This window comes from Macrobrachium rosenbergii, unplaced genomic scaffold (genome assembly GCF_040412425.1).
Source record: "Macrobrachium rosenbergii isolate ZJJX-2024 unplaced genomic scaffold, ASM4041242v1 171, whole genome shotgun sequence".
NCBI lineage: Eukaryota > Metazoa > Arthropoda > Malacostraca > Decapoda > Palaemonidae > Macrobrachium > Macrobrachium rosenbergii.
This window is the reverse complement of record NW_027100729.1, coordinates 1,650,092-1,666,580: the sequence shown is the minus strand read 5'-3', so window position 1 is coordinate 1,666,580 and position 16,489 is coordinate 1,650,092. Positions and strand designations below refer to the sequence as shown.

General features: G+C 46.5%; 3 protein-coding genes and 1 non-coding gene across 6 annotated transcripts in view; 1 reads left to right on the top strand and 3 right to left on the bottom strand.

Annotated features, from left to right (window-relative positions):
* LOC136838173 (zinc finger protein 569-like) overlaps window positions 1-16,489 on the bottom strand; it is a 160,768-nt gene that overhangs the window by 20,473 nt on the left and 123,806 nt on the right. For 2 of the 3 annotated variants that reach the window (XM_067103047.1, XM_067103049.1), the window contains exon 2: window positions 10,049-10,141. The exons of the other annotated variant lie outside the window; for it this stretch is intronic. The gene's annotated coding sequence lies outside the window, so the exon portion shown is untranslated. The remainder of the gene's footprint in view (window positions 1-10,048; window positions 10,142-16,489) is intronic. 3 annotated transcript variants of the gene reach the window in all.
* The window catches only part of LOC136838191 (uncharacterized), a 217,875-nt gene that overhangs the window by 124,961 nt on the left and 76,425 nt on the right, over window positions 1-16,489 (top strand). The window lies entirely within an intron of this gene.
* The window catches only part of LOC136838140 (zinc finger protein 585A-like), a 376,081-nt gene that overhangs the window by 332,114 nt on the left and 27,478 nt on the right, over window positions 1-16,489 (bottom strand). The gene's annotated exons all lie outside the window — the stretch shown is intronic.
* LOC136838212 (U6 spliceosomal RNA) lies at window positions 7,589-7,690 on the bottom strand. Its single transcript, XR_010852901.1, has one exon. It is a non-coding gene; the product is annotated as a U6 spliceosomal RNA (small nuclear RNA).

Below are 16,489 nucleotides of genomic sequence, written 5' to 3'. Positions count from 1 at the left end.
TGCTCTGTCAAGGCAGGGAAGGAGCATGGAGTCTCGATCGAATGAACTCCTTTTCCGAAGAAAAAGTATTTATCTGGTCGAGAATGCTCTAATAAGCAAGGAAGAATCACTCTGCCCCCACTGAAACTCTTGGCCTCTTCAGGAACTGTAAGGTTATGATTATTATGACAATATTCATTGGGAAGCCATGGTCCTGTCCATAAAACATATCCTCGTGCTGACGAACTGGCAAATCAATTCTTTGAGAAACGAGGGAGATTGCAATTGAAGAGAACACCCCAATGCTTCCAGAAAGAGAAGCTCTTGTACCTCTTCCCTGGAAAAACCTTGACAGATCCCAAGAAACCCTCCTTGGCTACCTTTTCATTATAAAAAAGTAAGAAATGTTGTCGGAGAACCGACCTCAAAAGCATATCCCGGCTGTCAAACTCTGAAGAAAAACAAATTTATTGAGTTCTCTCTCTGTTCATCTTGCACCTCTTGGAACAACCGAAAGGAAAGAGAGAACAGGCAAGGAGAAAAGAGCACTCCTACCTATCCTGCTAATAACACAAGCAAGGAGGCAGGGAGAGCGTGAGCGATAATCAACCAAAGGCGATGGCTGCAGCATGAGGAAAGAAGAGCGCTTATGCCATGGCAAAATAATGCTTTTCCTGGGAAGTGCTGAAAGTTCACTCAAACAGTATCGATAACCCAATATATGTGAGAACCGAAACACCGGGGCCGAATAACGCACATATTATCTAAAAACCCAGCCAATCGCATGGACATGATCTGGGCTGGGAGCATGTGGGGCAAGCCGAGCCAGTCATGTATATGTGATCAGGGGCTGGGCACGGCGAGCCAAGCAGAGCCAGTCACAAGAATGCAATCAGGAGCTGGGTGGGGCGAATAAGTCGTGCTAAGCCAAGCCACGCGATCGGAAGCTGGGCAGAGCAGAACTTTTATGCCGTGAGCTAAAATCACTGACTTCCTGAACTCTAAACTCCTTCGAGGCTGAAACCCTCAAGAAGAAAGTTTAAAGGAGGATTCTGTGTCTGCTATCCTGCATGCTCAAACCCTAAGGTTCAAGACACAAGGATGAAACCTGGCCAAAAAAACCAAGCAGCTGGCGGGCAGTATCAAGATACCTGGCGTCTCGGCACTGAGACACCCAGGGCACTTTCTCTCGTCCTGTGCCTCTTGTCAGATGAGGGCTCGTGATTCATAGAATTCAGCGACCTGAGACTCCCAAAATTGGGAGCGGCTGCACCTCTTTCTATGGAATTGAAAAGAGCCAGGCACAGAACCAGTCTTAGATGCAGACCTCTAAGACTGGCAACGCAGGGTCATGATGCCATGTTCTCGGAGGTCATACCCTCGTTGCCTGTCTTAGAAAAAGAACGAGACCCATTCTTTGAGATTGTGAATCGGTTCCTTCCTGAGGAAGAGCCAACGAGAGAAACTTGTCTCCTGGAAGAGAGTCAGTCCCTTGTAGAAGTTCCGCAGGACTCCCAAACGGAATCTCTTCCCTGATTCTTCTGTTGTTTGAACCTGTTGTTCGAACCGATAGGATCGAGACACCAGGCTGGGAACCTGACCAAGCATTGGTAAGCACTTGGGGAGAGCTTGTACTTCTGGCAGGAAGAGCTGAGACACCTGGGTGCCTTGGCCCTTTCTCTTGCACTGCTCCCGAACTGGGCCGGGGAGAGTACTCTCCAGGCCAGATCAGGATACTTGATATTCCACAGAATCTTGAGCACTCGGAGCGGCTCCCAAACGAGTGCCCCAAGCAGCCCCTATCTTAGAGGCGGAACCTCTAGGACTGGGAATTGGATCAAACCAATGTGAACTAAAATCTTGATGGCTAGCTCCTGAAACACAAAACCCAGGGTATGCCAATCGGTTTAAACTAACCAAAGGTTGGGAAGAGCCAACAGAAGGCTGCCTCCTTGGAAGGAAACCAGTCCCTAAGGCCTCAAAGGGAATCAAGGAGAGAGAAGCAGCCTTCCTCTCCTTCAGCTGAAGGAGGTCTGTCCAGTTTCTGGGACCCACTCGAACCTCAGGACAGGAAGGGAAGAGGCAACAGAAGACGAAATCAAAGATAAGTTGAAGAAGACAGCGGCTACTTCCACAGGGCGGCATCCTTCATCTTCACTCTGACATCTTCATCTTCTACAGCATGGTGGACACAAAACATCGTAACCTCCAGGGCAGCTAGGCAAGAACACAATGGAAACGGCCCAGGACACGACCACCAAGAGAAGCAGCACGCACAATCGGGAAAGTCTATGCAGGAGCTACGGAAGCAGTTCGGAAGGCAGGAGTTACAGCAACAGCCAGGAACATCACATGAAAGTCACCAGCAGCAACAGGAACGATCAGGACGGCTGCAGCAGGAGACCAGGAAGAGCCACCCACAGACTGCCATCGAGTTAACAGGAGCATAACACAGGAAACAGCAGGAGTAGATGGACCACAGATGCACCAGAGGCAGTGCCACAGCATGCATGAAGGTCAGCAATGACAGTGATCGATCCACTGAGGAAAAGAGTCGAAACGATCCTGACATGGAACTATGCCATTCCAACCAGATCCCAGGACCCCTCCCCCTCGAGGTCTTTGCCCGACAAGTTATCTCGTGGGGCAAAGGAGAGATAAGAACCTCCAGGAGAGAGATGGAAGGAGGATACCACTAAAGTACCATGGAAGCAGAACTTACCGAGGACACCTGGACCTCCCCACAACTCAATCTAAATATTAGATTACTGCAAAACATGCATGAAAAAATGTCAGCACCAGTAGAAAGGATGTCTTCTGTGCCCCTGTATGTGGAGGGCACAAGCCTGTACAAGGTTAATGTTCTGGGTATCCCAATCAATGCAGAGCAAAAATAGTCGTTTTAATCTAAATCTCCTACTTTTAGGGGAATGCCTTCAGTACCTAAAATGATATTTTAATGATAAAATAAAGTTTGTTCATACTTACCTGGCAGATATATATATAGCTGTATTCTCCGAAGGTCCGACAGAATTTCAAATTTCGGCACACACGAGTGGCCGGTCAGGTGGTTAGTACCCATTCCCGCCGCTGGGAGGCGGGTATCAGGAACCATTCCCATTTTCTATTCAGATTTTCTAACGCCACTGTCTCCTGAGGGGAGGAGGGAGGGCAATATAAATATATATATCTGCCAGGTAAGTATGAACAAACTTTATTTTATCATTAAAATATCATTTTGTTCATGAGACTTACCTGCCAGATATATATATAGCTGAATACCACCTTTGGAGGGGGTAGAGACAGCCAAGAATTAGGAAAAAACCAAATATTGGTAAAATTATTTTGGTTCCTTATCTGATAGCGTAGCTGACCGAGTGGTTACTGTCACTCTAGTCTGCTTCTGCTTTACTAGAGACCCCAGCGAGGTAGTGACCTATATAGCTGGCGACTTCTAGATGATCTGTCAACGGGGCGTGACCACAATGTGACTAGATCATAGCCCATACAAAGAGGACAAAAGAGCATTACTAACCACCTAACCAACACCTAAAGCATTAGTTTGCAAAGGATTGGGAAGACTGCCTCCAGTAGTCGACCCAACAACCACAAAAACACAATTAAAAAGGATAGGATCAGAGTTACCCCTGTCCCCAAGGTTGCTGAAGCAGCAATGTATGGTCCCAGCGAAAAGCAATTTCGTATGCTACCTAAACATCTTGCCAAGAGTGTGAGGCAAACACCGAATTGACTTCTGCCAAAATGTGGCACTAAAAATGTCACTGAGTACCATATTTTTCTTGAACGCCATGGAGGTAGCAACTGCCCTCACCTCGTGAGCGTTAACTCTCAACAACTTGAAGTTGGAGTCGTCACAACTAGAGTGTGCCACTTAATGACGTCCCTAATGAAGAATGCCAGTGCATTCTTCGACATAGGTTTAACTGGTTGCCTCACAGAACACCATAAAACATCCAATGGACCACGAGTGTCCTGTGTTCTTTAAGGTAGTACTTGAGAGCTCTAACTGGACATAGAACTCCCTCAGGTTCCTGTCCAATAAGGTCTGCTAAACCTTTAATTTCAAAGTGTCTAGGCCAAGGGTTAGAAGACCTATCATTCTTAGCCAAGAACTTAGGGCTTAAAGAATAGACAGCATTGTGTTCCTTGAAGCCCACATGACGGCCTCGAACTTCTCTCACTCTCTTCGCCGCGAGGAATGCCGTTTTCGAGTAACATCCTTAAGAGATGCAGAGTGGAGAGGCTCAAAAGGACTAAACATCAAAAACTTGAGCATTACGTCCAAGTTCCAAGCAGGGGAAATCAGCTGAGGAACCTTGGACGTCTTGAAAGAGCTCGTAAGATCGTGGAGGTCCTTATTGTCAGACAAAGCTAATCCTCTGTGTCTGAATACAATCAAAGCATGCTCCGATAACACTTGATAGTCGGAACTGCTATATCGAGTTTTTCTCTTAAGTAAAGGAGAAAATCCGCAACCTGGCTCACAGTGATAGAGGAAGAGGAAAAGCCCTTCTTTCTACACCAACCTTTGAAGGTTGCTCACTTCGCTAGATATATCCTTTAGATGAAGAACTTCTGGCTCTAGCGATGGCCCGTGCCACCTGGCCAGAAAAACCCCCTTCGCTCTGACCAAGTTTCGATAGTCTGAAAGCAGTCAGGTTCAGAGCGGGAGATTCAAAGATATCTCGTGAAGTGGGTTTGTATGAGCAGGTCTGCTCTCATAGGAAGGGTCCTCGAACGTCTACCAACCAGAAGAGAAACTCCGAGAACCAGTGGTTCAAGGCCAAAACGTGGGGATGAGAGTCATCCTCGTCCCTTGTGAGGCCGCGAACTTGCGTGTTGACTTCTCCCAGAATTTAGAACGGGGAAAAAAGCGTAAACATCTATTCCCTGTCCAATCCCAGGAAGAGCAACTATCGCAACTGCCCCAGGGTCGAGTACAGATGAGCTTTATAGAGGAGCCTCTGTTCTTGAGGTCGTGAAAATATCCACAAGATGGCGACCCCAAAATTTCCAAAAATCTTGGCAAACCTCCTGATGAAGGGTCCATTCCTTCGGCAGGAGTTGATGGCGCCAACAGAGCAGGTCTGCTCGAACATTTTCGACCCCTGCAACAAAACTTGTGAGAATCGAAATGTTGCGAGCATAGGCTCAAAGAATAATCTCTCTTGCAAGGCTGAACAGGGAACAAGTAGTATTGTCCGAGGTTTGCTAGAACTACACGATTGCAAACTTGGACCTCGAAGAATTGGCGAGCTAAAAGATAGCCGCCAAATCTTTGAAGTCGATGTGCCAGGACACCTGTTCCTCTCTCCAGGTTCCTAACACTTCCTCTCCCTCTAGTGTTGCCCCCAACCTGTTGACGACCCGTCGGAAAACAACACTAGGTTGGGGTTCAGAAGCTTGAGGGAGATCCCTTTCTGCAATTCCGTTGGATCGAGCCACCACCACAGATCCTCTTTATATAAGGAAGAATTCTCAATTCCTCTTTCAAGTCTTCCTTGCTTTGTCAGTTCTCCAACAAAAGAACTGAAGAGGCCTGAGATGCAGACTCCCAGAAAACAAACTTCTCCAGCAAGGAAATGGTCCCCAGCAGACTCATTCCTTCCTTCACCTAGCATGTTTCCTTTTCCAAGAAGGCCTAAACTTTTTCGTACATAGAAGTTGCCGTTCTTGGAGCGACGGAGACGCTATAAAAGCCGCTGAATAGATCTGAATTCCCAGACACAATGGACAGTGAGGGGATCAACTGCGACTTCTCCACAGACCAGAAGTCCCAGGGACTTCACGAGTTGCAGAGTCAACTGAAGGTCCTCCAGATACCTTCGCCGACGACGCTCGAATCAACCAGTCGTCCAAGTAGAGTGAGATCCTGACGTGCGACAGATGCAACTGCATCGCAACGTTTTTCATGAGACGTGTAAACACCCTCGGAGCAAAATGTGACGCCAACAGCATCTGGTGTTCCCAGGCGGTCAACCATCCAAGTACTGACCAGACCCAACGTTGCTTAACTTCACTGCCCTGAACTCGCTGATCGGACGAAAGCGGTGTTTTCAACGTGGCCGTATGGGCATGGCCATTGCAGAGTCCAAAGCAGAGAGCCCTGAACTGGTACGTCTAGTCCCCCAAGACAACCTGAGATACTTCACCAAACGTGGATGAATTGGGGCGTGAAGATAAGTATCTTGGAGATCCAAAGATACCATCCAATCCCCGGGATGAAGGGCTCCTAGTATTGACTGCGAGGTCTCCATCTTGAACTTTCCTTCCGGACCAAGTTGTTCGACCTGTTGACGTCCAAGACGGGTCTCCAGCCTACTGAAAGTTTCGGGACTAGAAACAATCTGTAGTAAAAATCCCGGGAACACCGAGTCCAAGATTTGTTCCACTGCTCTCCACTCGAACATCTGTTCGAGCAGGTCAAACAATTTTCTGTTTGACAGGAAGGCAGTTGGGAAACAAAAACAAAAGAGGAGACAGGAAGGGAATCAAGTAACCTCTCTCTAACAGTAGGAGGGACCAAACGTCTGCCCCTCACTCTTTCCAGGCTTGTGCAAAATGAAGCCTGGTTGCAAAGGAGTCTGGAGATGAAGGGAGTCACTTGCTACCTCTCTTGGAAGTGACATTCCTTCGGGAAAAAACTCTCTCTCGTGGTGCGGGTCTCGTGTTGCTTCCCATGGAAGCCCCTTTGTTATGCAAACATTTAGCTTTCGTTTACTTTTTGTATCTGAGATCGGTGCAAGCGTTATGAAGGAGATGCAGTTTGAATGTCGATAACTTTAGTTTTGAGAAAAACGATATTTTTGCTTCTCTGTGTATTTATTTGCTTGCCGTTACACAGTTTGATGTTTTTATGACATAATGAAAAGCCAAAAATAGACCTGCAAAGTAATATAACTTCGCTAAATGAAGCTAAATGAAAACGAGTGTCAAAACACGGCTGAGGTTGGCCAGCGCAGTACGCTGACGTTTTACTTAGTCAAGCTCTGAGCTGCTACTGACTGACTGCCACTGACTGCCCTGCGGCAATCCTGTCTTTCGTTGATGCGTACTATGTCCACAGGGTTGCCATAGATCGCATTAGATATTATTTCATAGCTAAAAGGAAATTACCACCGATATACTGACAATATCATTACATTATATGAAAAATGTAATTTGACTATGATAGGTTACTGTTTTGTTTATAACTTCTAACTGTGGCGAACTTTTAAATAAAACTTTCTGAGAAGATAGTCAGGATATGTATGATGCCATATATAAAATATCCCAGAAAATTTTATTTCCGATTTTTTCAAGTCAAACGCTCCCCTTAAGACAAAGACAACTGCGAAGGTGGAGAGAGAGGAGCCGAAGGTTGAAAAGTCTCAGGAAACAGATCCTTAAGAAAAAGCCAGAGTCTGATAATCAGAGGAAGAAGAAGACGAAAGAAGTTTCTCTTCATACAAAGGCTGTGACGAAAGAGGATGTTCTTCCGCAGCTGGTGGGTCTTGAGTGAGTGGTGAAAGTAGTTCCGATTCGCGATCGTGGCGGAAACTCCCGCGAACGAAGAAGACGTCAACTAGAGTATGCGATAGTAAACATAAAAAATGTGGAACGCTTCACGATTAGCGTGTCATCCTTGCGCAAGGAGCCATGCTAATCTTCTAATCTTCCAATTTAGTATATGTACTGCCGAAGCAAGTACTGGCTAAATTAAGAAGGACATCAGATGTTGAAGCGGGTAGTTGTGCGACATGATGAACAACTGGAGCGGTGTCAACACAAGACTTGAAGCTATACGGCGAAGGCGAGCGCGGAGCGTCATGGCGTGACGCGCGAGAGGCTCGTGGCAAGTACTAGAAGAGAGTCACAGCGTGGAGCGCGCGGCGTCATGGCTGGCTGCGCGCCGAGACGCCAAGGTGAGGCGCGTGTGAAGCGTGAGAAGCGCACGAAGAGCAAGACGCGCGTGCATCCTGGCGCGAGACAAGAGAAAAGGCCAACACCTCAACTCGGGAAGACGAATAGGAAGCCACTAAACACTCTCTCTAGACGACAGACGATCTGTATCGTTCCCGAAGCAGGAGACGAAGGTGAAAGTCTGTACCTCTTAACAGGCAGATTCGACTCTTGAAAGGTTCATGAGAGCATCCAGCTGTTGTTGCAAACCCAACAAAATCTTACGCGTTGGAGAAGCCACTCTCTCGGGAGAAGGGATGAACCTGAGAGAAGGAAAAGGGCGAGAGACGTATACTTCCTTCCACAGGGGAAGAAGCTCTAGCCCTTGCCTTAGCGCGACAGGGGGGTCGAGTAGAGTGATCATTCGAAAAACACTTTATTCTCTTCTGCAGAGGAATATCCACGCAACTTTCGGGGAAGAGTACAAACGTCTAGAGGAAGAGGACGTGAAGCGTCCTCTCCTCTAAGCTTCTCTTAAGAGGGCGAGTCCAACCGAGAGCTCCAACCCCGTGGCGGGGTGGACGTGTCGGAGGACGAGAAGCAATCCTTCAGGATGCGTGCCTGAGCACGATCCCTGGCAGCCTGGGTGGCGTCATCAGGACCTGCCGAAGGGACGCCAGATCGGTGGGAAGCCCCGTAACCCTCATGCGGCTTTCGACATGCCCCCTCCCTGGTCCTGGGAGTTCGACAGAGGTCCAGGCCTAGAGGCATTATAGGGCCGATCTGACGCCCCCTCCACAACACTAGGGGCACTAGCACTAACACTATGCGTTTGAATTGCATTCACTTTAGTTTCAAGAGCACGCGCATTGACTCCACACGAGAGCCAGGGAATTACCTTCTGCAGCAACAAACTACAGGGTTAGTAATAGATTTACTACAGGGTTACTAGTAGGAGAAAACCCTGACTGTCCAACTAAGGATGCACTCTAGGAGGAAGATTTCCTCAGCCTATCACGCTCCAATTTAAGCATATAGGCTTCATATTTCTTCCACTCACCCTCAGACAATCCCACACATTCATTACCGATTATCATAGAGCATTGAACACCCTTACATATCATACATAAAGAGTGAGGAACTATCAAAGTCTTCGATAGCCTCACCTTACATTCACCCAAGCTACAGACTCGATAGCTAGAGGTAAGACATCTTAATTATAAGAAAAGTCAAAAGCAAAATCAAAACGGTCCACAAAGAGCGTATGCCAAGTCACAGATCCAGTCGAATACCAAAAACAACCAAAATACTTAAGTGACAAAATTTGAAATCCAAAAGGCGGAGGAACTGACAACAGGTGTTGACAGTCCGGCGACAGAGAAAAATCTGAATAGAAAATGGGAATGGTTCCTGATACCCGCCTCCCAGCGGCGGGAATGGGTACTAACCACCTGACCGGCCACTGCGTGTGCCGCGAAATTTGAAATTCTGTCGGACCTTCGGAGAATACAGCTATATATATATCTGGCAGGTAAGTCTCATGAACAAATAATGGTCTACTGGAAGAGAAACATTACCACTCGGTTACACCCCTCTAAATATGCCCTTGGCCATCAAACCCAATACACAGACGCAGGGGAACGACGGCTTATGCAAGGCTATCGCAAATCGTGGATTTGTATTAATAAATACCAAACATGCAATATATACACATAAATACAAAAAGATCCCACCGGGATAATAAAGAGCTTAACAACAGTCAGGCAAAGAGATCTGAAAAGACGTCTGCAACGCATGACAGCCGAAAGCAAACTGGAATGTTGACGTCCAGGCAGGCGTGTATTCCAGCCTACCTGACGGCAGTTACTGCCTAACCACCTTGTTCAAGAGTTTGACAGCCATGTTCAGCTTCGCCGTAAGTAATTCCAAATCTAAAGGACTGATGGTTGGTATATCATGTTGGAACAAACAAAGACTCAAAGCAACTAACTGAAAACTGCCAAAAATGTCAGTCAGTGCATCATGAATAACTCACAGACTGTGTTTTGAACAATGCCTTTGTGTCATTAAGTGACTGAAGATTTAATCTAGCTTATATTAAATACTACATATAATTTATGAACATTCTCTCTTACTGCAATTACTACCTCACTTTTATATCACTTACCTTGAGCATGTCACTGAGGAAAATTAGCACAACACTCAAGAAAACATGTTCCAACGCAGATTATCAGCGCTCATCCGTAACAATAGAGGTTATCTGCGGCAAAGAGATGTGATCTCCATTAGCACATAAAAGCTTCCTATACACAGTACAGTACCAGTGACATGGTACACTAAGCACTTGCAGATTCAATGCAAATAACAGACCAGTGCAGTGCGAAACGTGTGAAAAATGTCATTTTTCCCATTCCTATCTTCTGTGTCCCTGTATGAACGTGCAAACACAAGATCTGTACAGGTTAAATTTTAGTACTGTTAATGTTCTGGGTACTTCCACATTAATATGAGCTAAAAATAAGCCATTTTAAAATCTGCTACTTTCACGTAACCATTACAAAATAAAAATGTATTGCAGAACTAGTCTAAAGCTTCATTTGCAATGCTTTACATATACACCACTTAAAAAAGAAAGTCCAATAATTCTGCAATCTCTTGTACATAAATCTGTAGAAGAGACATAAGTAGCATTCTAAGTTTAGTTACATTGGACTACAAAACCAAAACATGGCAAATTTTTAAAGTAATTTGCATTTTTCCTTACATACAAACCTGAAGTCTTTACATATGGAAATACCTTCAGCGCAGCTGGAAGCCAGCCATTCAATTCTTAACAAGGTTGTTAGGTAGTTAACTACCAGCGCCCTTCTGTCCCGCAATATTCACTTACCTTTTGGCCCAGGTATCAGAATGAGGGGTGGCATGAAGTGGGCAGTATTTGTAAAGACCTCAGGTTTGTATGTTAGGAAAAATACATATTACTTTACAATTTGTTATTTGTCCAACACAAATACAAACCCTCAGTCTTTACATATGGAGACTTCCTCTTTGGTGGGAGGATTCTGAGTAAGCTTCTGAACCGACTGGTGGTCCACCTCACCTGGGCCTCTCTTCCTGATCGTGTAGAGCAAAGGAAGGCGTCCCAGGCCTCTGACCTCTTGAACATGTGTTTGTTCAACCACCAGACTTCTGGGCCTTTCAAATTAATGGGTATTTGAGAAGTACCACTGATTTGAAAAAGGTCTGTATGAACCTTCAGTGTCAGGGACAATAAAGATAAAGAGAACAAATGGGTTTATTGTCAGCCTCTCTCTCCCCTTGCTCGAGGGAGGGTAGGACTTACTCCTCTCAATCAATAGTACATTAGATAAGACAAAAGGTGCTCAGAAATGTACCTCTCCTGCATCAAGCCTGTTTCGGCACATGACGTCTCGCCAACCAATCTCTGCCAGTGGGGAGAGTTGAAATATAAAATAGGAAGGAGGCCAGTCACACACTCTCTCTCTCTCTCTTCCGCAACCTTACATCTTAAGTGAGATGCTACCTGTCCCGCTATGGAAACTGGATAAGCTACACAACTTCTTGAGCAGCCATCACAGGACTCAGGGAAAAGGTGTCCAAGGACATATGGACAACATGCCATAGGTAGAAGGAGGTGAATGTGGTCTATCACGACCAAACTCCCTGCCTTCAGTACTTGATGAACCGACAGGTTCTTCCCAAATGCAAGGGACAGACAAATGTCCCTGACCTCGTCAGCTCTTGCCCGGAACATACTGTCACCCACTTCATCAGCCGTAGAATACTTCCATTTGATCATCTCACGAAACCAGGAAGAAATGGTGTTCTTGGACACCTGTTTCTTGGTCAAGCCAGTATTCATGAAGAGCTGTCAACACCCAGCCCTGAGCTGCCAAATCCTCTTAGGGTAGTACCACAGCACTCTAACTGGATAAAGTAGCATCTCGTCTGGATCATTACTAACACAGTCACCTAGGGAAGGGATCAGAAAGGACTCAAATCTGGCATCAGAGACTGACGGATTCTGTGTCTTTGCTATGAATTCAGGGACAAATTTGAGCGAGACAGATCCCATCCTCTCGAGTGCTTAACATCACAGGAAAGGCCATGTAGTTCGCCTACTCTCTTCGCCAATGCCAGGCCAAGGTAGGAGACAGTCTTGAGGTTCAGATCCCTGTCTGACGACTCTCATAAAGGCTGATAGGGTGTACGAGTCAGGTTCCATAGAACGAGTCACATCCCACTCATGGGGCCTGAGTTCCCTGGGAGGGGTAGACCATTCGAAGCTTCTCATCAGCATAGAGATCTCGCACGAAGAAGAGAGATCGATGCCTTTCAGGAGAAGGACTTGGCCCAGGGCAGACCTGTAGCCCTTAACAGCTGAGACCGAGATAGGCTTCTCATGGCAAAGGAAGATGAGAAAATCTGCTACCTGCTGAAGAGTAGCTTCGACAGGAGAGATACCCCATCCACAACACCAACCACAGAAGACAGCCCATTTTCCCTGGTACGCAGCTGCCAAGGGTTTCCAAAGGTAGCCATACATTTATGTCGCTGTGCAGCAAGAAAAGCATCTTGCTTGCAGGAGATGCTGGATAGTCTCCAGCCATGAAGTGACAGTGACTTCACGGACTGGTGGTACCTCTACATGCGGCTGGCATAGGAGGTTCTGCCGGGGGTGAATCTCTCTCGGTGTCTCGGAAAGCAGAGCTAGCAGGTCCAGATACCATTTGGCATGTGGCCACTTGGGAGCCACCAGGGTCACCCTGAGATTTGGGGTGATCATTACCCTGTTGATCACTAGTCAAATCAGACAGAACGGAGGGAAAGCATAAGCCTCAAGATTGTCCCATGGGTGCTGAAAGGTGTCTTCTACTGCTGCCTGTGGGTCCGGAATGATAGAGCAGAACTCCGGCAGATTCCTGCTGTGCTGAGTTGCGAAGAGGTCTATCACTGGATGACCCCAAAGGTCGAACAATCCAATGTCTGGATGCAGGGACCCTCTGTCACTATCACCTGACCCTGGCACCTGAGCCTGTGTGCCACTACGGCCCTCTTGCTTGGAATGTATCTGGCTGACAGCTGCACTGAGTGTGCTACTTCCCACTCGTGCACCTGAACTGTCAACTTGTGGAGCTGAAGGGACACCAGTCGCCCCCTCGCTTGTTGACGTATGCCACTACCGTGGTACTGTCACTCATCAACACCATGGAGTGCCCCATCACTCGATCCTGAAACTCTTGAAAAGCTAAGAAAGCTGCCTTGCGTTCCAGGATATTGGTATGGACGTGTCTGTCAATCTGGTTCACACCACTGAAACCAGCAACTCTTCCAGGAGTGCTCCACATCCCTCGGTCAACGCATCCGGGAACAGAAACATCTCGGGAGGGGGAGTGAGTAGTGACACTCCTGTTACGAGGTTCCTGTCGTCCAGCCAATGGGCTAAGTCCTGTCCCACTTCCTCCGAATGAGGAATGGGAAGGAACAGGGAGTCTTGCTGGAGACCAGAATTCCTTCATTCTCCACTGAAGGGTACGAAGGTGAAGCCGCCCATGAGGGACCAGCTTCTCCAAGGATGACAAGTGACCGATAACGACTTGCCACTGTCGAGAACAGGAAAAACTGCGCTGCCTCTCTGAACCTGCTGATACACAAGTCTGAGGGGAAGACTCTCACTGCTGCCGTATCTATCAGCATGCCCACATACTTTATCCTCTGCTTGGGTATGAGACTGGATTTCTCGAAATTGATCACAACCCCCAAGGTTGTGACAAAGTTCGAGAAGTTGACCTGTGTCCTGGAGCAACTGCAAACAGGAGCTCGCCAGAACTAGCCAATCGTCAAGATACTGTGGTAGGCTAAGTTTGGGTCTGTATGATGAACGACGGTTTGTGTGAATTGATTGTTTTGTTTTTGTTGTGATGCTTTTTTGTTTTGTATGTCAGGAAGGGGTACACTAGTTAAGTCTGTTTTTTTTGTTTTTTTTTTAAAGTTTGCTGAGCGTGTCTGAGTAGTGTGGCTTGCTCCCCTTCAACCCAATGTGTAAGTGACTTGAGAAGTTAGGATACTTCCTTAGCAGAAGCTATTTGGCAGTAGTTATCTACTATGGGAACTGTGGTGAAAAGTCTGTGTTGGAGTTGTTGTTGGCTTTCCTTGTGGCTGTAGCTCCTGATGAAACAGTAAGGTGCAGAAGTTGATGCAGTGGATTTACTTCTGAGGATTAGGGAGCCTGAGGCTGGTAGGCATAATAATCAGTGTTTACAGTGTAAGAGAACTTCCCAGGATAGAGGAAAGTTAGATGGACATAATCTACTTTGTTCCAAATTAACTGCGGTTGATTTGATCATGAACCATCTACTGTAATTTGGGCTCTGTTTGCAGTGGTGATGTACTTCTTTTCATGAAGCTATTGCATTTATGTAATTTTGCAGTGTTTAAATGGATTGTTGAGTTTTTTTGTGGTTTTGAGCCCAATATGTTTTTTGTTATAGTGAAATGAAGAGTGACTTCATGGAAAAGGAGAAATTGTTGTAGAATGTGTGTCATTATTTTTGCACCAGATTGCCAATTCAATCTTTTGTATAGACACTGTTTGGTTGGTACCGTATGCAGTTGAAGTATTTGGCTGTTTTTTGTAGTATTAAGGTGGAATACAGGATAAGTTCTGATGAACTATAGTATTAAGTTAGGCTAAGTTAGGTATAGGCTAAGTTAGATATAAATTTAGTTCTGTTAGAAGGTCTCAGACCACTGAAATATTAAGGTAATAAATTAGGTTAAGGAAAGTCAGAGTTTCATTTCATAACCTTCAGATCTGTTCCCATCATACTGCACCAATTATGTACTAAACAAAAAGCCCCTACAATACCTCAGAAGTCGTATCCCGTGCGAATGGGACCTAGACAACACAAGAGTGAACACTTGTGTAAACACCAGGGGAGTGGTTGAGAGCCCAAAACAGTGCCCTGAATTGGTACACTGTACACCGTCTTCCTAAGGATAAAGCGGAGGGACTTGCGGGAGGGCTGAGGGATGGGTATTTGAAAATATGCATCTTTCAGATCCACTGAAAGCATGAAGTCGGACTCCCTTATGGCCGCGAGCACTGAGCGTGTTGTTTCCACTTTGAACCAAGTCTGGCAAACAAATCAGCTTAGGGGGGAGAGGTCTACGACCAGTCTCCATCCACCTGTCACTTTCTCTATGGAAAAGAGATGGCTGTAGAGCCCCAGAGACAGGTCCATCACGAATTTTGCAGTGGCTTTCTTCTGCATTGCTTTCACCTCCCCCGCAGGCCGAGATCCTTCAGCAAGGCGGGAATGTAAGTGCCAAGATGGACAGCGGAAGAGGGAAGTGGAACCCAGTATCAGTCCATTCTGTAAAGCCAAGGCTGACTCAGAACAGATGAACCTGGCGATCCGCAGGTTAGCAGTCTGGTGGGCTAGGTAGGAGATGGCCCTATCTGCAGACAGCATCAGTCTCTTGAGTGTAGCTTTCTCTTCAGAGTTTACAGAACTCACAAGTGGAAGAGGAAGCGATCTTGGACACCGCAAGGGACCAGCGATCTATCCAAGAGACTGTCCTGTCTGGGGGTCTGTGTCCTGGGAAAAGGACCCTCGAGCCCTTCCAGGTCACAGTCTTCCTGGTTGCTCTCTCTGCAGGGGAGAGACACTCGTCAGAATCCCCTGGCAAACTCTCCAGCACTCAAGCATATGACCGGTCCAGTCTGAGGACCGTAACCGGCTGAACTGCACCCACTGTTCTGATGGCCAGACACAACACTCAGAGCAAGGACTATTATGGTTGCATACTTGCTTCCAGCACAGTGTGCAGTGTGTGTGCGGGTCAATCTCCAAGGAGAAGAGGAAGCGGTTGCAGGGTTTGGAAGTGCCTGGGCAACGTCTCATGACACAAGGCTTTCTTTCCTTAGGCTGAGATGAGTCATGGGTTTGCATAATGTAAATCAAGGGAAATCACAACTACAGGAATGCACACACAAGTACCCACAAATATACACAAGTATCCACAATATCTGTAAAACACAAGCAAAAACAAAAGGTAGTCAAACGGCAGTTGGGCAGTGGTGGCACGTCTATCTCCGGTGGCAACTGAAAGTAAAGTGGGTGTGTACCGACTGGGTGGGCAGGACTCCCATCCGTACCATTGATAGCTAACTACCCTAACCACCTCGTCTAAAACTTAAACAGCCATTCCCAGCTTGCACTGCAAGTAATTCCCATCTGTAAAGACCAAAGGTTTCTATCTATGTAGGAACCAGTCATATTTAAACATGCATAAATCCTACTCTAACCTTAAACCTTCAGGGGCAGGTTTTCACCTGGCCAGGGGAGCAACAGCCCATTTAACACTGCACACCATAATGTATGTACAGTAGTACAACTATTCTGCAGTAGCATTCACACTTTAGTATTATTTAACTTTGAACCTTTACTGCATTATGGACTTGAAAATACAATTTTCCTGTTTTGATGTCATCTTGCAACATTCCTGACATTCACTCTGTTTGCAAATGATCACTTTTAGAGACAGTGGTCACTACCCTTACATTCAATAATCTGGGGGACCA